Here is a 23,153-nt window from a genome sequence, read left to right on the forward strand (position 1 = left end):
TTTTTTTACACTAACATGCTGGTGTAGACCCGAACTTCACCTTTTCATAAGGGGTGAAAGGAGAAAAAGCCCCCCAAAATGTGTTAGGCAATTTCTCCCGAGTACGGCGATACCCCATATGTGACCCTATACTATTGCCTTGAAATATGACAGGGCTCCGAAGTGAGAGCGCCATGCGCATTTGAGGCCTGAATTAGGGATTTGCATAGGGGTGGACATAGGGGTATTCTACGCCAGTGATTCCCAAACAGGGTGCCTCCAGCTGGTGCAAAACTCCCAGCATGCTTGGACAGTCAACGGCTGTCCGGCAATACTGGGAGTTGTTGTTTTGCAACAGCTGGAGGCTCCATTTTGGAAAGAGTGGCGTACCAGACATTTTTCATTTTTATTGGGGAGGGGGGCTGTGTAGGGGTATGTGTATATGTAGTGTTTTTTAATTTTATTTTGTGGTAGTGTAGTGTAGTGTACAGTCACACGGGCGGGGGATTATAGCGAATTTCCCGCTGCGAGTTTGAGCTGCCCCGCAAAATTTGCTGCATTGCAAACTTGCAGCCTGATACTCACTGTAAGCCCCCTGCCCATGTGAATGTACCCTGTACATTCACAGGGGGGGGGGGGGGGGGGGACCTCCAGCTGTTGCAAAACTACAACTCCCAGCATGCACAGTCTATCAGTTCATGCTGGTAGTTATAGTTTTGCAACAGCTGGAGGCACACGGGTTGGGAAACACTGAGTTAGGAAACAGACAAGTGTTTCCCAACCAGTGTGCCTCCAGCTGTTGCAAAACCACAACTCCCAAACATTCTCAGGCATGCTTGGAGTTGTAGTTTTGCAACATCTGGAGGACTACAGTTTGCAGACCACTAATACAGTGGTTCCCAATCTGTGCCCTTCCAGATGTTGCAAAACTACAACTCCCAGTATGCCAAAACTGTCCAGGCATGCTGGGAGTTGTAGTTCTGCAACATCTGAAGGGCCAGATGTTACAAAACTACAACTCCCAGCATGCCTTGACAGTAAGGGCATGCTGAGGATGTGTAGTTTTGCAACATCTGGAAGGGCACAGTGGTCCCAAAACTGTGGACCTCCAGAAGTTGCAACACTGCAACTCCCAGCATGCCCAGACGCCAAGGGCTGTCTGGGCATGCTGGGAGTTGTAGTACACAGGGTCCCAATACAGCAATGCACGTCGCTTTACAGCGACGTGCATTGCTGTAAAGGGCCCGACCGCGGCTGAAGATCCGCTCACCTGTCACCGCCGCCGCCACCGTCTTCATCACCGGGATCCGGGCCCCAGCACTCCCCCGTCCCCCGCCGCGTCCTCCGGTCTTCCTTCCTCTCTCCGGACTTCAAGGGGCCGGGCAGGGCGGGAAGAAGTAACCGCCCCCCCCCCCCCCCCTGCGATTGGTCGGTTAACTAACCGACGGATCGCAGGGGATAGGAGGAGGTGGCAGGCTTGCCACCTCGCTCCTATACTTTAGCATCGTCCTGGCTGTCTGTGACAGCCGGGATCATGCAAAATTACCGGGCGGTCGGGTCCCAGAGACCCGATCTGCCCGGTATCACCGCAGATCGCAAGGGCGATTTCCCTCGCGATTTGCGGCGATCATACATGGCCCCCCTCGGCGTTTGCCCTGGATCCCTGCTGAAGCATTTCAGCAGGCATCCAGTTCCGATCTCTGCCCGGCGCGTGGCAGGGACCGGAAAACGCCAGGACGTACGGGGACGTCCTGGGTCCTTAAGAGGTTATTATACTGTCATTGGGCCCTAATGACAGGATAAATAAGATATAAGGGGAGCAACTACCTAATTTTGAAAAATATCTGCAGATCCTGATTGTCAATGGTCCGGAATGAACCGTTAGTCCGGCACTTATAGAGGGGAAAATTAGTGATCCAGTGCTAATGATGGAAAAAGCAAAATCACTTTTGTACTGTATTGCCCACAGTCTTTAGCCGCCGGTATTGTGAAAATACAGTAATTTGTGTTTTTGTGGTGTTAAATATGTCGATTTTTTGTTTCGATTTTATTACTATTTCTTTGTTTTACCAGTACATTCACTATATCACATTCTTTAGTCAAATTAAACATCACCTATTCATAAGCATCACACAAAATCTCAATGAGGGGCATTTACTAAGGGGTTTAGTCATTTTTTTCTGACTATTTTTGGCGCAAAATTATCGCAATTGCGCCTACCCTATTTTTTGCGCGACTTTCTCTAGCAAGAACTAGAAAGTGAAAAAAAACATTTCCCGCTTAATTTACGCAAGTTTTCATTTTTTACTTGCATTGGTCAGGCCTTTGGCTGTCCAGGCATGCTGGGAGTTGTAGTTTTGCAACATCTGGAGGCACCCTGGTTGGGAAACACTGGCCTAAAACAGTGTTTCCCAACCAGGGTGCCTCCAGATGTTGCAAGACTACAACTCCCAGCATGCCTACACAGCCAAAGGCTGTCCAGGCATGCTGGGAGTTGTAGTTTTGCAACATCTGGAGGCACCCTGGTTGGGAAACACTGGCCTAAAACAGTGTTTCCTAACCAGGGTGCCTCCAGATGTTGCAAAACTACAAGTCCCAGGTTGGGAAACACTGTGCCCGGCCTCCGCCCCACCTTACTGTAAGGGCATGCTGGGAGTTGTAGTCCTGCAGCTGGGGACAGGGGACAAGCTTGTCACTTGCCCACACATATCCTGCACCACACAACTACAACTCCCAGCATGTCCTTACTGTAAGGGAGATGTGTGAGCAGGTGATAATAAATATACTAACCCATTTTAAACCCATTTAGTAAATTTGTCGCACATAGTCAAAAATGAAGTAGAAAAAAACAGGGTAAAAACCAGACTACATAGTAAAAGATTAGTAAATGCCCCTCAATATGTCAATAATATCTATCAGTGTTCACTTCTTATCATCTGTTTATACACAGACACATTTTTGTTATATCAATTATTATATACACACCATCACTTTTACAGTTCTATCAACCATTTTTTTCATCATTTATTTACACATATATCTTCGAAACATACAATACAGACTCAACATTTCATTTTCATATTTATCAACATTCATTCCATTCACAACACGAGTCAATCCCAAACACCAACAGGTCTCACTACTATATTAACTCTGGTCTATTATTTTTATATTTACTCTAGCACATCTATTGGTCCTTATTCATACTCTAGATGCCACTATGCGATTTATCTGTTGATATCACAGCTATACATAACACGTGTCCCCCTATCATTTTAGTCCTTCTCTCAGACAAGGGTTCTAGCGTACCATATGAGGATAAACTGTTCGTTTTTTCCTAAGATCCAAGTATACTTATAATAAATAAACCCATAAAGGTCTATATTACATTTATTATACGGTTGTATTTATTATCACAGACAAATAGAGAGACTATGGGGCAACACACATTCATTAAAGTGTGGTGATCGAAAGAAAAATTCCACTAACCAGGTTTTATCTTCAAGTTCATTCCAGAGGTTCTTTTTGTCCCATTTATGAAGTACACATGTGCACCACCATATATAGGATGCACATTCACCATTATCCACACTTGCCTACTGAGGAAGGGGTCGTTTTTAGCACCCTGAAACGCGTCTAGGCCGTTACCCTGTCTGAACAGAGCGTCAATACCTGCACTACCTTGATTTTAAGCCGGCACGGAAGAACGCAATACAAACCACCTGCTGCATTAACCAACTAACCTCTCCCACCAAATGCACCGCAAGCTTGCTGCTTTTGCCATCTGAATCAAGCGAGAGTCCGATACCTGCATTGGTGTTTGCTGAAACCATGGACCGCACACGAGGGAGCCCCTTGCCGGAACCCTCCCTCCGCCCAGGCATCCACGCTGGAACCATCGTGGAGATCACAGTGCTTGCTTCCATCGGCCCGTCGCAGTGCGGGACCAGCAGCCACGGTGAGACCAAGCCATTTATTTGTCTAAAGACTGTGGGCAATACAGTATAAAAGTGACTTTTTGCTTTTTCCATCATTAGCACTGGACTAACGGTCCATTCCGGACCATTAACAATCAGGATCTGCAGATATTTTTCAAAATTAGGTAGTTGCTCCCCATATATCTTATTTATCCTGTCATTAGGGCCCAGTATAATAATGTTAATGCTCTGATAATTTTATCATCAAGTCTTTTATCTATATAATTGTTTTTTTTTATTAAAATTTGCATTTTTTTTCATAGCCATCTGTCTGCAAATGTATTCATTGTGAACCCAATAGGGTGATATTCTTGAGGGGTGGTCAATCTTTGCTTTTGATTTGTAAATGACTTCTATTAAAAAATCTTAATCCTTCCAGTACTTCGTAGCTGCTGAATATTACTGAGAAAATTATTTTCTTTTTGGAACACAGAGCTCTCTGCTGACATCATGACCACAGTGCTCTCTGCTGACACATCTGTCCATTTTAAGAACTATCCAGAGTAGGAGAAAATCCTCATAGAAAACATATGTTGCTCTGGACAGTTCCTAAAATGGACAGAGATGTCAGCAGAGAGCACTGTGTTCCAAAAATAAAGGAATTTTCTCTGTAGTATTCAGCAGCTACTAAGTACTGGAAGTATTAAGATTTTTTAATAGAAGTAATGTACAAATCTGTTTAACTTTCTGGCACCAGTTGATTTAAAAGAAAGAAAAAAAAAAGTTTTCCACTGGAGTACCCCACTGGATGACGCAAGCACCGGAGTGTTGCTCGTATCAGGCACGGCAAGTCCCGATCATGCTGATGTCCGCCATTAACCCCTCAGATGCCACGATCAATACAGTTCACGGCATCTGCGGCAATGCAGCGCTTTAAATGACTGACCTGATTGCCCGTGGCACGGGGCCGCGGGGATCAGATCAGCCAAGATGGAGGACGGAGGTCCTCTCACCTACCTCCATCTGTCCCCTGGCGTCTTCTTCGTTGGCCTGATATTGAGCAGACCAGAGAAGAAGATTGCCGATGATACTGATCAGTGCTATGCCCTATGCATAGCACTGAACAGTATTAGCAATCAAATGATTGCTATAAATAGTCCCCTATGGGAACATAAAAAAAGTTTTAAGAAATTTTTTCCCCATTTTACCCCCAAAAAGTGTAAAAAAATAAAATAAAAAAAAAAAACACCACATTTGGTATTGCCGCATTCGTAATTGTCCAAAATATCAAAATATAATGTAAATGATTCTGTTTGCTGAACGGTGTAAACGTAAAAAAAAAAAGCTGGAAATTGCTGCGTTTTGGTCAGATCACATTCCAGAAAATAATAAGATATGATCAAATATTTAGATATATGCAAAATTGGTACCAAAAAACTACAGACCACGACACAAAAAATTGAGCCCTCATACAGCCTCGTATACGGAGAAAAATGAGAAGCTATAGGTGGTCAAAATAGGGAAAATGTATACATACTTATTTTGTGAAAAAAGTTAGTTTTTTTTTTTAAAGCAGTACAATAATAGAAAAGTATGTAATCATAAGTATCATTTTATTCATATCGACCCACAGAAGAAAGAAAACATGTAATTTTGACCACAAAGTGTACAGCGTGAAAACGAAACTCTCCAAAATGTGCAAACTTTCAATTTTCTTTTCAATTTCCTCACACAAATAGTAGTTTTGTGGGTTTTCTGTACATTTTATGTTAATATGAGTTATGTCATTACAAAGTACAATTGGTCACGCAAAAAACAAGCCTCATACAGATCAATGTAGTTTCATAGAACTACACAGATCTGTGTGCTCTGTGCTCGATTGATAAAGCCTGGTCCAGCTATCAATCACAGAGCCATGGATAGCGGGGAACGAGAGGCAAGTCCTCCAGCTACCTCAGCAATCGATCGCCACATTTTTCAAACCCTCTTCCCCTACTGCGGTCCTCTATGCTTTGTCTATTGATACTGTTGTCTTTTATAGTGTTTTTGGAGGAGTGTTTGTGTGGCATGTAGTATGATGTATGACGTAGGGAACCTGTGCTGTAATGCAATGTATTTTGAATATATTATTTATTGTATATGTGATTGATAATTGACTGCTAATAAAGTTATCTTCAAAAGTTCTGTTAGTTGACTGTGTGGTAAACTACAAAGCCAGAATGGAGAACCAAATGGATGTTAACGTGAGTGATAGAGCACTTTCTCGACTTTAAAAAAAAAAAAAAAAAAAAAAAAAACACAACAACATGCAGGGACTTTACTTTAAAAACAAACAAAACAAAACAAAAACACAGACAGACACTGAATTAAAAAAACAAGAAAAAAAAAACAAAATAGCTTGTTCAGAAGTGTCCCTTTAAAGGGGTACTCCGCTGCTCAGCATTTGGAACAAACTTTTCCGAACGCTGGAGCCAGGAGTTTGTGACGTCATAGCCCTGCCCTCTCATAACGTCACCGTCACGCCGCCTCCCATAGACTTGCATTGAGGGAGCAGAGAGTGATGTCATGAGCTCCCAGTCACGGCTCCAGCGTTCGAAACAGTTGTTCCAAATACTGAGCAGCGGAGTACCTCTTTAAGAGTACATTCATAAAGGATAGCAGCAGTGGGACTGTACCCTTAAAGGGGTACTCCCGTGCTTACACATCTTATCCCCTATCCAAAGGATAGGGGATAAGATGCCCGATTGTGGGAGTCCCGCACTGGGGACGCCCGCGATCATGCACACGGCACCCCGTTAGTAATCAGTCCCCGGAGCGTGTTCGCTCCGGGTCTGATTAAGGTCGACCGCAGGGCCGGCGGCGTGTGACATCACCATAGCTATCACGCCCCCTCCCGTAGGCTTGCATTCAGGGGCGGAGCGTGACGTCACACGGGGGTGGGGGCGTGACATCACACGCCGCCGGCCCTGCGTTTGACCGTAATCAGACCCGGAGCAAACACGCCCCAGGGACTGATTACTAACAGGGTGCCGCGTGCATGATCGCGGGCATCCCCAGCTGCGGAACTCCCGCGATCAGGCATCTTATCCCCTATCCTTTGGATAGGGGATAAGATGTGTAAGCACCGGAGTACCCCTTTAAAGGGGTTATCCATTTTTGTTTAAACATATATCCCCTATTCACAGGATAGGGGGATGTGTGGAGTCTGATTCTCCCTGTTGCATTCTCCAGCCCCTGCCTTTCGAGATGTACTTGTCTTGGCAGTGACGGGGTACTCAATCACTGGCCACAGTGGAGCTGGGCGGTATGACCAAAAATGTGTATCACGGTATTTTTGTAACTTATGGCGGTTCCACAGTATTTCTCCCCCCCCCCCCGCCAAATCATGTGACCTGCGAGCGCTGTTCTGCTTCTCCCTCCCCCCCCCAATTAATTATTAGCCCAGGGCTGCGCTGTCCCCATCGGGGAACTAATCACATTCCACCCGCAAGCGCTGCCTTCCTCGTCCTTCTGTTTACTACGGGCTGCCAGTGCAGGAACTCTGTACTGTACGCTGTATTACTATGCCCGGGCTGCAAAAGATAAACAAAACAAACTTTAACTCCTCTCCCATTGGTCCGGTACCGGCCTCACCTGCTTTCTGGGGACGGGAACGTCACAGAGCCGTCAGCCTATCAACGGCCGCAGCGATGTTCCGCCTCGGCCGGTGATTCTGATGACAGTGTGCTCAACCTATCACCGGCCAAGGCAGAACATCGCTGTGGCCGGTGATAGACTAACGGCTCTCCAACGGGGGAAAGTGAGTTAAAGTTTATTTTGTTTATCTTTTGCAGCCCGGGCATATGGATACAATGTACAGTACATAGTTCCAGTGCCAGCGGCCCACAACATACATGAGGACTAGGAGGGCAGCGCTTGCGGGTGACATGTGATTAGTTCCCCGATAGGGGCAGCACTGGGCTGATAATTAATTGGGGGGAGGTGGGTTGGGGGGGGGGGAAGCAGAACAGCGCTCGTGGGTCACATATGATTAGTTCCCTGATGTGGGAACAGCGCAGTGCTGGGTTGATAATTCATTCCCGAGGGGGAGGGGGCCAACCGGTATCATGGTATGGGAAAAATTCACATTGTGCAGGACAAAAATTTCGGTATTCGGTATGAACCGGTATACCGCCCAGCACTAGGCTGCAGAGGTGTCTCACCTCAGTCAGTGATTGGCTGAGTGGGCTGTCACTACCAAGAGGAGTACGTCTCAGAAAGTGATGGGGAAGAGTGCTCAGGTGATGGTGGGGGGTCCCAGAGATTGGCCCCCGCTATCGAACAGCCTCTATCCTGTGGATAGGGGATACGTTTTTAGTCTGTATAGTCACCTTAAAATGTGGACTAATGTTTGATAATTGTTTATCTTATCTTTTCACTGATTAAAATATTCAATAACATGGTTGACTTCAAGCCCAAGTACATTATGATAAGTGAACACCCTGCAAGACATTTGAGGAGATTTACCATGGCAGATAACTGGCTTGCATGACTTGAACCACATTTATTATGTTTTAGACAATTTTGCACCCTGTTTTGCCATGGTTTGAAATGCAACATTGTGCTTCAATCTTTTGGTGCAAATTAAACCATTCAGTAAGTGGTGAGAGGCTAGACAAAAGTGCACTCAACTCTTTAACCAGAAAGAGCAACTGAGTTAAGTGTGAAGCATTCTTAGGGTATGCTCACACAGCGGAATTTGCAGAATTCCACCAGAATTCCACTGAAATTGTGGCAGATTTCAGGTTATATAAACTCAGATGTTCGCTTAAATTCAAGCCCCATTGATTTCAATGGGATTCCACTGCAGAAATCTGCAAAGTATAAGACCAAACTTATATTTTGATGGAATGCGGAAAGCAGAATTTGCACAGTGGAATGCTCGCCGCTGAAATTCTGCTGTCTGAATGGGACTGCAGAATCCTATTCAAATCAATTTGCAGTAAATTACAGTGGACTTTCCTTCGGAATCCTTATGTGGAATTCCGCACAGAAATTCTGCCATGTGAATATACCCTTGCGCATATTAGAGATTCTACAGGTGGGTCGGTTTGGGTCATTAGACCCATGGTCAGGCTGGGACTTGTGCCAGTCATATGCCATAGTGAAGCCAACCTTTAGCTGGCAATAGACATTAAATAAATGTTGGATGAACCCACTGATTCCAGAGAGACCAACCAACCATTGGCAACAGATATCAGGAGAGAAAAGGACCAAGCAGTTTGATTTCAACCACCAATCCTGTTGTTTTTGGAAAAGCCACTGTCCTCTCTCCATTGAAAACACATGTATGTTCGTTTAAGTATAGTATACATGTATACGGAATTATAGAGCAAAACAGAAAAAAAAAAAGGTATGCTCCATCATATACTGTATTTTTGAGGAATTGTTCCCAAGAAAGTGGTCAGAGAACATAAGCCCTCCCAACATTTACCAATGAAACATGTCACAAAGTATTAAAAACTTTCTATAAAAGCTATGAGAGGCCCGAATGTCTATGATTGTCAAGGTGAATGGGAGGACAACCAACTGGATGGATGCATTATGAATATCCTCATCCAGGATAGGTCCAAACTACATCAGTGCTTCTGTCACACATATCTGTAAGGGATTGCTTACGTATACGGTAAGAGAGGGCAACGAATTCCATTCATTTCAATGGCCAGAAAGGAGTTACCTAGTGCAGTTTGGGACGTATGCACTACTTTAAGCAGACAGGACAACGCAGCAGACCGTGTTCACTTAAAATTGTCTTAAATGGAGTCACGCGTTTCTGGCCATTGAAATGAATGGCATCCGTTACTGCAAACGTTGGCAACCTGTTTTCAGCCCAATGTCAATGGATACCTGTGGTGGAAGCCATAACGCAGTGTGCTCCTAGGCATAAGAGCCTGAAGGGTGGGTGCCCACCTGCAGCTGAGGCCCATACGGGTGTATGTATGTGGTTGAGGCTCATATGGGAACACACCTGTGGTTAGGACCAATAGGGGGTCACATGTGCCAGGGGAGAGCACTTACAAATCTGCCATGGCACGATTTTTGACACTTTGTGGAGGGCAGAGGAACCCATTATCCATTTTCACACATTCTGGAGACACACTGCATACTTACCAGGAGCAGTTAGGGTACACCCACTGGGGGCTGTAGTACTTTCCCCCTGTGCCCACTGGCATGTTCCAAGAATAAGCATGCCTTTAGTTAAGCCATTGCTTGTGCCACCTGTATCCTGCCAGGTATACCCCCACCATCTAAACTATGCCAACCTCTCCTCAAGGAGTCAGTACATCTGCTTGCTGGCAGCGGGGGGATCTCCCCTGCACCTCTCCTCCTTCCTTCTCCCTGCATTAGAGAAGGACAATCCCCAGCCTGCCCTCCTCCTTCTCCCCTCCTGCTTTCCTCCCCCCTCTGCTAGGCGCAGGCGCAGCTCGCACATTCGGCTTTCCTCGGCACGGTTCGGCTATTTCCGCCTCTTTGTTTTAAACTCCAGCCGGAATTTTTTTCCTCCTCATTTTTCTCTCTTATTTTAACTAAGGGGGGACTCATTGGGAACACGGTAGCCCCCCTGGCACCCCGCTCCTTCCACGGGGCTCCTGCATCCCCACAGATAGCCCCCTCCGTGGCTTTGCCAGCTGCACAGACACACACACCGAGGCTGTTCCTCTTGCCCTGTGTGTCTGTGCTGTGCCCGGTGGTGAGAGCCCCTCCAGCAAGCAGCGGCGGCTCCATCTACGGAGAGCCCGGACCCGGCACCACAGCAGCCGCTCCACAGCCACAATTGCAGCAGGTCAGTGTCTGATTCCTCCCTGCAAAGTGAGAGAGAGAGAGGGGAACTGGGCTCTGAGCTCCATGGGGATAGTCAGGATGTGACTCCCCCCACTCGTCAGCCCTCCCCCTCTAATATGGCACATATTCTATAATGCCCTGTGCATATGGGGGAGCCATGCTCCTAGCCCTCATGGCTCCACAGCATGTCATGTCTCCATTCTGCCTTTATCCCACTGCTCCCCCTCCCCTTCCTACTTTCTGTGCTTCCCATAGACCCCTGGCTCTTGGCCTCCAGGGGGGTGGGGGGTCCTGTTGTGCCCCTGCCTTCCAGCCCCATCACTTACCCCCCTCCCCTCAGGATGCTGCACTCTGTCAGTTGCCCTTTTACCCTTCACTGTCTTTCTGAGAAGTTCTCCATGCCCTCTGTGTCCTGCCTACATGGATAGGCACCTCTCTGGTCTGTTTTCTTCTGACTTTACTCTTCAGTCTCTTGGCATTTCACCCACTGTCTTTCTACCATACTTCATCAACTTGTTGTCACTTTTCTCCACCATTGCTAGTGTCTTCCACTCTTCCCTTCATCTGCCATCACTATAGAGGTCTGTGTAACTTCATTCAGCCTTGGTTACTCATCATGGCATCATTACCCACCTTGTGCCAGCCTACATGCACTTGACTCATTTCATGTCCTTATAGTACTGTATTACAGTTCTGCCTTACTGAACAAGCACAATACAATCCTCTACGACAGTGGTCTCCAACCTGCAGACCTCCAGATGTTGCAAAACTACAACTCCCAGCATGCCTGGACAGCCAACGGCTGTCCGGGCATGCTGGGAGTTGTAGTTTTGCAACATCTTGGAGGTCCGCAGGTTGGAGACCACTGCTCTACGATCACCTCCCAATCTTGTAGCAAGTAATGCCTGATGGCGCAGCTCCTTAACCCCCAGTACAGCAGGTGCTTATTCCATTGCCATCACCTTGATGTATGTCACTAACTTCTGCCACCATATTGCCTTTCCATGTCTAGAACTGGATTGTCATAGGGGTTGGACCCCAATAAAACAAGCTACCTCTTGTTCATGAGCTGCCCATCTACACTGGCAGATCTCCTTACACTCCAGAGCTTGGCACTGCTAGCTTCACCTTATGTCCACTTTATTTGACATATTCTTATTTCCCATGTTTACTTAATTTATTTTTTGCACTATTAAATTTTCACTGGCAAACATCTAGTTCACCATTCATGTGCCTCATGCCCATAATTAAATTTAAAAAAAGTCCCCCATCCCTGCTGGCACAGTGCCCGAACACTTTTTCTACTTGTCACATCACTATTTCTGCTTCCAACTTTTCGCCTTTTCTGTTGGTATCTGTCCTTAACTTCCCTTTTAGGATTTCTTCATTTTCTGCTTTCATTTTCTCATGGTTTTTGATGAAGGCTACCCCCTGCCATTTGTCAAGATTTAGATGTGATGCATGCCAAGTACAGTACCCACTTCTCGTATAAGTTGGCATCACGGGAGTCCAGGTTACTTAGATCTTTGGTGCTGTTTGATAGGGACCTGGCACTAGAGCTACTTTTGCTGGCTCTGTGTCTGTGATACATGGTGGTTACAGCTGATTTTTTTATTTGGACTCCCAAACTTCTCTTTTATTAGATATAGAACACAATTCTTTAGTAAATGTATTGCTGCGAATGATAATTTCATAATACGTAGGGGCCGCTGAAGGTCTCCAGTATGTAGATCCTGTCAAACAGCACCATATATCTTAAAGGGGTTATCCAGGAAAAAACTTTTTGTGTATGTATATATATATATATATATATATATATATATATGTATCTCAACTGGCTCCAGAAAGTTAAACAGATTTGTAAATTACTTCTATTAAAAAACTTAATCCTTTCAGTATTTATGAGCTTCTGAAGTTGAGTTGTTGTTTTCTGTCTAAGTAATCTCTGATGACACGTGTCTCGAGAACCGCCCATTTTAGAAGAAAATCCCCATAGCAAACCTCTTCTAAACTGGGCGGTTCTCGAGACACGTGTCATCAGAGAGCACTTAGACAGAAAAGAACATCTCAACTTCAGAAGCTCATAAGTACTGAAAGGATTAAGATTTTTTTTAATAGAAGTAATTTACAAATCTGTTTAACTTTCTGGAGCCAGTTGAGATATATAAAAAAATGTTTTTTCCTGGATAACCCCTTTAAGGTCACACATCTTTGCAGTTATGATTTGTAGAGGAAAGGGGATTCAGCTCCTGACCTCTGACAGCAAACGTGTGAACTTCTCGGACCTGTGTGTATATGTGAAATCTTAGGAAGAAGGATATTTGGAATATTTTGTAGTTAAGTCTGTATTGTCACATTGGTCATTGATGGGCTTTGATTCCTCCACATGACCACCTGTTACTTTTCTGCCCGGTCTAGCTTGGCACAGCCTTACTATTTCAGCCACCCTGGCTGCTTGAAGGGTGTACTTGATATCAGAATGTGCCATGTGGACTGTTTATGTACATTACTGGTCAATTTCTAGTTGAAGGCTCCGTCCTTTCTCTGGCATAGACTTGCTGAATAACTAGTTATGTGCACCCACTACCCATCTGTTGATGAGTAATCTAATGGTTGTATGGAGTCTGGTGCTGCATTCAGGCTGATCCTGTTTTTATTTTCGTCATGGACATTGTAACTATACTGTATTGTTACTGTAGCAAAGTTTTGCTTAGTTTCCAGGTGGTTGCTGGACAAAGAGAATCATTTGTTTATTGAGGCTGTTGTAAATACATTTAAGGGTACGTTCACACTACAGATTTCCCGCAGAACTTAACATTAGTGTGAATGGGTCTTCCGCGAGACCCGATCATACTGCGGAATTTCAGCGACAGACAATTCTGCCGCTTAAATTGTTCTGTGCAAAGAAAGAACATGTGAATTCTTTTCACGGATTCCGCGTGCACTCCATAGCCGTCAGTGGTGATGGCTCAGTGTCCCGCACTCCTAGCACCGAAGTATTTTTGGCGGCGGCCGCCAGATGGAATCTCCACTCGCTGAGTTCAGCAAGCGGAGATTCCGCAGTGTGAATGCACCCTAAGGGTACGTTCACACGGGCAGATTTTTTCGCGGGTTTCCCGCTGCGTATTTGACGGGCTCTTCTCAGCTGTCCGCAGCAGATTTTCCGTGGCGGAATTTACGCTGTGGAAAATCCACCACAGTCCCTACTGACTTCAGTGGAGCTTGCGGTGGATTTTCCGCAGCGTAAATTCCGCCACAGAAAATCTGCTGCAGACAGCCGAGAAGAGCCCGCCAACTTTGAAATACACAACGGGAAACCCGCAAATAAATCTACCCGTGTGAACGTACCCTTAGGGTAGGTTCACACGTACGCAGATTTGATGCGCAGGATTTTCTGCTGCAGATTTCAATGTAAACTAAATGACTGAGCACAACTTCTAATCTGCAGTTACAAATCCTTTGCATCAGATCCGCGCAGGATCCTGTACGTATGAATGTACCCTAAAAGAATATTTGTCATTGTCTTAAAGAATGTCACTGTATATATTTGGATTTAATATAGAAATTGTCACTTGTGCACTTTGTACAGCCTAGATGGGCTGTCACTCTTCTAATAGAGACTGTTGAGTTGTGTATTCAAGGCTTAAAAAAATCTCACCAACTTAACATAGCAGCAAAATTTTTTTAATGCCACTAGACAGGCACCAACTTCAACTTATGTGTTATAATGGGGTCCGTTGTGATGCCCATCATTTTGACCGGAAGAATAGCGCTTCATGTTATGCTGTTCTTTCCATAAAATATGACGATATCTGTAAAGAAGGTGTGATGTAACGGGAACACAGCATAAAGCTGGCCATACATATTAGACAGTTGTCGGCTGACTATCGAATGTGTAAGGTGGATTTTTAACTCTTCCCTGACAGGTGATTTTAATTGTTGTTGGGGGAGATAAGCTGGGGCCAGCGGTGTGTGACAATGGCTTATCTTCCTCCCTCTATTTAAGACACATATGCCAATGCCAATGCCAAGACTGCATGCATTTTTGAGGGAAGGGGGGTAATCGAGAGGGAATGTTGGCTAGCTTAAAGGTAGGGTTTTACAGAGTGGCACCTGCGTGTGTACAAATTTGAGCACGAATTTGCCATTGATGCCAAAATTTTTCCAGCCAACGATGCATTAGCTGTTTCTTGAAATCTCACCTTTATCTCACCAATATCCCTGTATTACTATTTTGTTTGCAGCCAGTCACAGTAGAAGGTCGACTATAGACAGGACTGTTTATCCCCGCACTTAATTAAAGCTTATGGCAACTTGCAATGAGTATATGTGATGACGTAAGAGATTTGAAGTATACAGAATGAGGTTATCAAAGAAACATTACATAAAATGTTAGTCCATTAGGACGTTCCAGTCCCATGTAATAGATTCCCTCTCAATGTGGTGATGGAAAAGGGCCTCTTCTGGACTTTATACAGATAAGACACAGCAGTCGGCACTCCAACCTCTTATATTGAGCTGTCTAATATGAACACTTCACGAGCACCGGTAAGTGTATGCTAGGGGTAGTAGTTATCAGTATAGCAACCACCGTGGTGCAACAAGCCCAACGAAACAAAAGTACAGTAGCCTCTTCTGGACTTAACTCACACTAAGGTCAGCTAAAATGTCATGTTGTCACTCACAATCTGTCATCCATTCCATCTAGTGCTTGAACTTTCTGGCCCCCCTTTATTTCATCAGAACCGAGAACCACTTAAAGGGGTTCTCCAGTGCCCTGCCTTCTGGAGCTCAGCTTGCAGCGTCCGGAAGTTTATTACTCCGAATGCTGTGTGCGGGCTTCCATGTTCGAGGCCGCTCCCTCCCCATAGACTTTCGTTGAAGGGGCGGGTGTGACGACACGAGGGGGCGGCCTCGAACACGGAAGCTCGCACACAGCGTTCGGAGTAATAAACTTCCGGACGTTGCGAGCGGAGCTCCAAAAGGCAGAGCAGTGGAGAACCCCCTTTAAATGTAGATGTTTAGAGAGTTCAGGGAAAAGCTACTAAACTAGTACATTTCAGAATAAAACTTACCAGGAAAGTTTAAACGACCTTAACATGTATAGAAGAGACAGAAGGGGATATGATAGAGACTTTAAAATACATAAAGGGAATCAACACGGTAAAGGAGGAGAGCATATTTAAAAGAAGAAAAACTACCACAAGAGGACATTGTTTTATATTAGAGGGGCAAAGGCTTCTTCAGTAATATCAGGAAGTATTACTTTACTGAGAGAGTAGTGGATGCATAGTAGTGGGCATTCTTATTAAAAGGGCACCTGTCAGCAGGGTTTTAAGGGTATAAAGAACATGGCTTTATATGGCTTTTGATCCTGAATCCATATATACCTTTAATAAGTTATAGTTATTAGAGTTTAAAAAGATATGCAAATTAGGCTTTGGAGCGTACTGGACGTTCCCTGCTCATCTGCTAGAGCCCAGCATAGTTCAGCCCCTTTACCAGTTAGTCACTCCGCTGTCACTCAGGGGTGTAGAGGAGGTCATCAGGGCACAGAGGGAAGGGACAAACTGTTGAAGGGGCCAAATTTAGCTGGGCTCTAGTGACTGAAAAAACTGCTATTGGGCTCCAAAGCCAGTTGTGCATATCTATATAAACTCCGAAATCTCATTGCTCAAGGGGTCAATTAACTAATGCCAGGCATGTACTGGTTCGGGGACAAAAGCCCTATACAGTTATGCCCTTTATACCCTAAAAACCTGCTGATGGGTCTGCTTTAAATGCATGCAAAATCCATTGCAATACATACCACATGTCACACTAAACTTGCAGTCCAATCTGCAGGTATCATGTCATGTAGAAGGAGAAGTTAGGCAGGTTGATATTTAGTTTTGTTGGAAAAGGTTCAGTGTCATTTATTTATGCAAATCTCTGCTAATCTTGGGTTAAGTAGTCAACGGGGTGGTCTTGGTAAGGGATTGACAGCTATCTGTGTATAGATGTACATATAGAGGGAACTGTCAGTCTTTATGAAGCATCTTCTACTGGATTTCTAAGTCCAGAATTAGCAGAGATTTGCATGAATAAATGATAAGATAAAGCATATCTCTCACTTCCAGTTTGTATCTTGCTCCTGAAAGCCATTACCAAGGTGTGCATCTATTTCTCATTATATCTATTTGGGTGGGGGGGGGGGGGGGGGGGGCATACAGGACTTTCTATCCACATCACACACTCCTTTCTGTGTTGCCATTACATAGCGCTGGTGCACTGGGCTGAACAGGCTGGCTCATTGATGATTTACAAAACACAACTATAGACAGGAGGGGTAGCTGATGTACTGGGTTTGCAAAGTGCTGTGTGAGGAGAAATGCAAGAAACGACATCAACAATATAGGTGTTATACTAAGCACTGGAACTGATACTATTGCTTCTGAGAAGCTAAAGGGGGTGGGAAGATTGAGATTATACTGCAATATTGTAGAAATACCATTGTCGATAGACTGGTATTTGCACAAGGGACAGCTGCCTAGAGCATTATATGTGTTCAGAGATGAGAGAAAAGCCTTACTTTACCTTCCAGACACAGTAAAGGTCCTCTTCAGAAAGTAGACTGGCTTAGCTTGCAAGCTCTCTCCTTCACAGAGCACATGCTAAGCCCCAACCCCACCTCCTGTGTTCTTTCTTGCTGTGTCTCTTACTACAGACAGATTTTCCTTCTCGGCAGTGATCAGTAGATTGCAGAGAAAGGAGAACCCTAGTGGCCAAGACTTTACAGCTCTTTTTCAGGGGTAAGAAGTAATTTTTTTTGTAAATTAATGGAATTTACAAATTCTTTGTAATCACATGGGGGGGGGGGGGGGGGGGGAGGGGGGTGTTTGAAATGACGGTGACGCTATGTATCTTTCTGCTCAGGATCCTTGAGTCTTAGGATTTTTGACCACCTGTGGCAGAATGGTGCTAGGAACCCCTCAATTTTAGGTTAGCTGCAGGATCCTTATCTATCAGACAATTATGGCATATTTGTTGATATGCCGTAAGTGTCTAGATGGGAATACTGCATTTAGGCTAAGCTGCACAGCCAATTGTTATAGTTTTCCATAAATCAAGCTATGTGATTGTAAACCATGTATGATCATGTGAGATTGGTAAATGCAGTACCTGGCGCAGATGGTATAAAATGTATGGCGCTATGCCTGGTAATCACTTCAATCAATTAATCGCTGGGAGGGAGTCAGACCCCCTAACACCATGTAACAGAGGCCTTAATAAATGCTTTCTACTAGGTAAACATCAAGCCTTTCAGACTATCTGTACTGCTGACTGTTGCATTTCTTCCTCATAGACAGTGAAGGATGTAGAATGCTGCACATCTGCTTAACTAGATCCTGTTGTCATGAGTGTCTGTTCATCTAAGCACTTGGAGAACAATATGAATGATAATGCACTGCAATTTCATGCAGGCGGTGCTCCTCAGAAGCTGCATGATGATCCTGAGTATCAGGAGTGTACAAATGGTGCTGCTTGCATTTATAGAAAGGTATACCATGGGCTTATTCTGTAAGGACAAATGCTAATGCATGCAACGTGGCCTAAAGACAGGGTGTTGTTGGGATAAGACAATTTACACGAGTCTCTTCATTCGGACAGAAATTTAGAACATGTGCTGTATATCACGTAAGAAAAATATACACTCTAAGGCCACATACACGTATGCGAGAAGGATGTGTCTTTGCATCCATATTACAGACCCATTCCCAGGTCTGACTGCAAATCTAGTGATCTATGGGCCTGGACTTGTGTCTGTAAGAGCATGTTCAAACTGCTGAACCTCTGCCTGAAGATGTTCTGGTTTGGAGATTCTTGTCTGGGGAGCCGCCAATGCCAAAATCTTTGGTGTTAGGACTGACCGAGCCTGCGCCAACACCACTGATGGCAATGCAGTCGGCCCGTAATTCTGCCAAAACAATGGACATGTTCATTCTATTTGCATTTGAATTTCCACTGTGTAAATAGATCAGCGGAAGACCCATTTACACCAATGCTAGTGCAGCAGAATCTCTGAGCAGGATTCCTGATTGGAATTCATCTTGGAGATTCCGTAGTGTGAACACACCCTAATACAGACACAAACATATCTCCATATAATGTCAGGGATGTGGAATTCCTATCGCCCGACGCCCAGGACATGCAGTTCCGGGCGCCGGGCAGGTGAATTTTTTTCCGGCCCTGCTTCGGGCAAGCAGGGCCGGACCTGCCAAGCGCAGTGGCGCTCAGCGGACTGTATGGAGCGGGCTTCCGACTCTTGCCCGCTCCGTACTTTGCAGCCCCCGGCTGTGGAAACTTGCGTCCTCCGAAGGCAGAGCAGGGGGAGGGGAGATGAGAAGCAGTGTATGTTCTCTCTCCCCTGCTCTGCATTCTTTCTGCCATGTAGACCTTCGTCCTCTGGGAGGGGGAGATAAGGGGGCATGGCTTATTTCTCGCCATGCAGACTTGCGTCCTCTGCCTTTGCTCCCCACAGCTCTAGCTTCGGAACGCTGAGGGGAGGAGCGGATGCAAGTCTGCACGGGGTGCAAGTTTCCACTTCACACCGCCACTAACAGCCAGCATGCGGCGCTCAGCAGTCTGTATGGAGCGTGCTCAGGACTCCTGCCCGCTCCATACTCTGCAGCCACCGGCTGTTTTCAGTTGCCGGGGGTCGCCGCTAATAGCAAGCATGCCGCTGCTGGCTATTAACCCTTTAGATCGCCGCTGTCAAAGTTGACAGCGGCGTCTAAAGGGACATGTGAATTCTCCCTAGTTGGCTAGTGGGTTGGGGGGCGATCCACTATAGAGGTAGCCGGAGGGCTTACCTGGTGTCTGTGGCTCTGTCATTGATAGATCCTGGCTGGACTAGGCTCTATCAATGGATGGCAGATCACACAGATCAATTGAGTTCAATATAACTCTATTCATCTGTATGAGGAATCTGATGATTCCTCCTAAAAGTGTAATAAAGTTTAAAAAAAAAAAAAAAAAAAAAAGATAAAAAATTACGTTTCAATAAAAGTTTAAAAGACACACATTAACCCCTTCCATGTTAAAAGTTCAAATCACCCCTTTTCCTATATAAAACATGCAAACATAGTAAAAATAAACATATTTAGTATCGCTGCGTGCGTAATTGTACGTCCTATTAAAATATATAACATTATGTATCCCGTACGGTAAATGTAAAAAAAAAATTCCAAACACCAGAATTGCAATTTTTATAATATCCCAGAAAAAAAGTTTAAAAGCGATTTAAAAAGTCAGATCAATACCATAATGGTACCGATAGAAAAAAACTGATTATGGCGCAAAAAATTACCCCTCATAGAGCCTGGTATGCGAAAAAATAAATAAATAAATAAATAAAAAAGCTACAAGGGTAAAAAAAATAAAAATGGCAATTAAAAAGTTTCGAAAAAGGTCAGAATTTTTTTAAAATTAGTAAAACATGATGTAAACTATACAAATCTGGTATTGCTGTAATCAGGCAACCTAAAGTATCAAAACATGTTATCTCAACGGTCGAGGAGGAAAAAATGAGAGCGTAAAAGTGAAAATTGGCCCAGACAAGTGGATCGTCATGAGAGACAAGTAGATTTTTCTCCATTTTAGTCCCGTGGACAAGTAGTTTTTTATAAAATTTCCACACCCCTGAATGTACTTGTGAAAGTGGCCTGTAAGTTAAGGCACACAGCAATGCAGTGTGCATAGGTCCTGTATGGTGCCAAATGGAGTCCTTACACTTACAAAATATTCTGTGGCCCTCAGTGTAAAATCAAAGTCACACATAGAGACCGTATGGGTTCATAGCAGTCTACATGTGCTGTATTGCAGGTCTGTTAAAAATGTAAAATGTTTGTGAACTTTAATGTGGATATTACCCCTGATGCATTCAAAGTAGTGAAAATCTGCAACAAAATAAAAATGCTGGGGATTTAATTTTTTTTTGAATGCTCAATTATTTTGTGCAGGAAATTGGGGGGAATTCATCAAGAGTGATGTGGGTGAACGTCTTTTTACCCATTAATTCATGTGGTGGAAATTGTGTACCTGCAACAGATATATTGCATTGTGCAGAGCAAGTGATACATTTGGTGCTGATTACATTTCTTACTTCTGTACACCACTTTGTATGGTGATTCCTTTGTGACTTTTTGTGCGACTTTTTATTCCGTGCGACAAAATGCGACACTTAAAAAATGCGGTCCACAGTCAGTTCTGTAAGCCAAGTCAGGTCTGGTGTAGATTTGCACCTAAGTTAGCACAGATGCGACATACTGAAAAGTCGCATATGATGAATTCCTGACCATTGCATGATATCAACTGAAATCATGACTTGGTATGTTCCTTTTGAAAAACCTTCTAAAGCAAACACGCTGCGGGGACTGATTACAAACAGGGTGCCGCGTGCATGATCCCGGGGGTCCACAGCGACGGGACTCCCGTGATCAGGCATCTTATCCCCTATCCTTTGGATAGGGGAAAAGATGTGTAAGCACCAGAGAACCCCTTTTAAAGTGAAACTGACAGCCGATTCACTGGTACTAAAACTAATACACAGTTTGACATGTTTATAGATGTTGATCACACCAGGTCTCACTCCAGAGACCCGCTGAGATTGTGAATTAGGATACGTTCACACGATTACGCTGCCGATCAGCCGATGAAGGACCGCTGTATGCTGCCTTTACAGGTGCCTGCTCGGAGCGGCAATTCAACACTACAAACATATACACTGAAGCGATGTGTGAGTATACTGCGCATGCGCTCGACAACTCTCACAAGGCAGTGTGTCTGCTCGTAGCTGCGGATTGCTGCTCCGAGTAGGCGCCTGTAAAGGCAGAATACAGCGGTCCTTCAGCGGCAGATCCGCAGCGTAATACGGGCTGGGGATATGCACGTGTGAAAGAATCTTTAGACTTCTATGCAGAAAAATGGATGGATCTCTTAGCTGACCGGAGAGCACAATGCCACTCACCTTCCCAGCTAATAGTTCACAATTGCAGCAGGTCTTCACAGTGAGACCCGGTGCGATCAACAACTTTTGACATGGCTGATAGACATGTCAAAACTTTGTTTTGTAACCCAGCACACCAGCATATCAGCTGTTCAGGAAAGAATCTTCATAAAGGAGAATCAGAGTTTTTACTGTGGTAATATAAAACACATTCTTAAAAAATAAAAAAATGTTGAACTCCTAGCTTCAGAGTTCAGTTCACTCTTCCTTCTTTCTCACAAATTAGATCAATCTTATAGATATTGAACTTAGTCTGATTTGGCTGCTCTCAATAAATGGCACAAGGCTCCGTTCACTGTATAGTTCTGGGTGCCGGTTGTCGGGCCTATCCATCAATCATTTGAGACCGGAAACATGCCATTAACCCAGTAAACATTGCAAAGGTCATGTATTGGTTTAGTGAATTGTCCTTGACAACCTGTTATCCTTGGGTTATGCACACATTGGCCCTCATTTACTATTGCAAACCCGACATGTTTTGTCGGGTTGTGCGCCAGATTCTGGTGCATTGTGCCAGAAATTCTGTCTGCGCCAGAATTGAAAAAACACTGACTAACTCTCAGGTCTGGGGAACGGGCAGGCCAGTCCATAGCATTAATGTCTTCCTCTTGCAGGAACTGCTGACACACTCCAGCCACATGAGGTCTAGTGTTGTCTTGCATTAGGAGGAACCCAGGGCCAACCGCACCAGCATATGGTCTCACAAGGGGTCTGAGGATCTCATCTCGGTACCTAATGGCAGTCAGGCTACCTCTGGCAAGCACATGGAGGGCTGTGCGGCCCCCCCCAAAGAAATGCCACTCCACACCATTACTGACCCACCGCCAAACCGGTCATGCTGGAAGATGTTGCAGGCAGTTCTTCATGGTGTCTCCAGACTCTTTCACGTCTGTCACTCACTGTGAACTTGCTTTCATCTGTGAAGAGCACAGGGCGCCAGTGGCGAATTTGCCAATCTTGGTGTTCTCTGGCAAATGCCAAACGTCCTGAACGGTGTTGGGCTGTAAGCACAACCCCTACCTGTGGACGTCGGGCCCTCATACCACCCTCATGGAGTCTGTTTCTGACCATTTGAGCGGACACTACGCTGACGGACACCGCAAACCTTCTTGCCACAGCTTGCATTGATGTGCCATCCTGGATTAGCTGCATTACCTGAGCCACTTGTTTGGGTTGTAAACTCTGTCTCATGCTACCACTAGAGTGAAAGCACTGCCAGCATTCAAAAGTGATCAAAACATCAGCCAGGAAGCATATTGTCCACTCCTAGAACCACTCCTTTATTGGGGGTGTCTTGCTAATTGCCTATAATTTCCACCTGTTGTCTGTTCCATTTGCACAACAGCATGTGAAATTGATTGTCAATCAGTGTTGCTTCCTGAGTGGAC

General features: G+C 44.9%; 1 protein-coding gene across 2 annotated transcripts in view; it reads left to right on the forward strand.

The window, feature by feature from the left end:
* Window positions 1-23,153, forward strand: part of PCGF3 (polycomb group ring finger 3) — a 193,668-nt gene that overhangs the window by 38,527 nt on the left and 131,988 nt on the right. The window contains exon 1 of one of the 2 annotated variants that reach the window (XM_056518267.1): window positions 10,397-10,719. The exons of the other annotated variant lie outside the window; for it this stretch is intronic. The gene's annotated coding sequence lies outside the window, so the exon portion shown is untranslated. Of the gene's footprint in view, window positions 1-10,396; window positions 10,720-23,153 lie in introns of those variants that run through there. 2 annotated transcript variants of the gene reach the window in all.

The sequence above is a fragment of the Hyla sarda genome, chromosome 1, assembly GCF_029499605.1.
Source record: "Hyla sarda isolate aHylSar1 chromosome 1, aHylSar1.hap1, whole genome shotgun sequence".
Lineage (NCBI taxonomy): Eukaryota > Metazoa > Chordata > Amphibia > Anura > Hylidae > Hyla > Hyla sarda.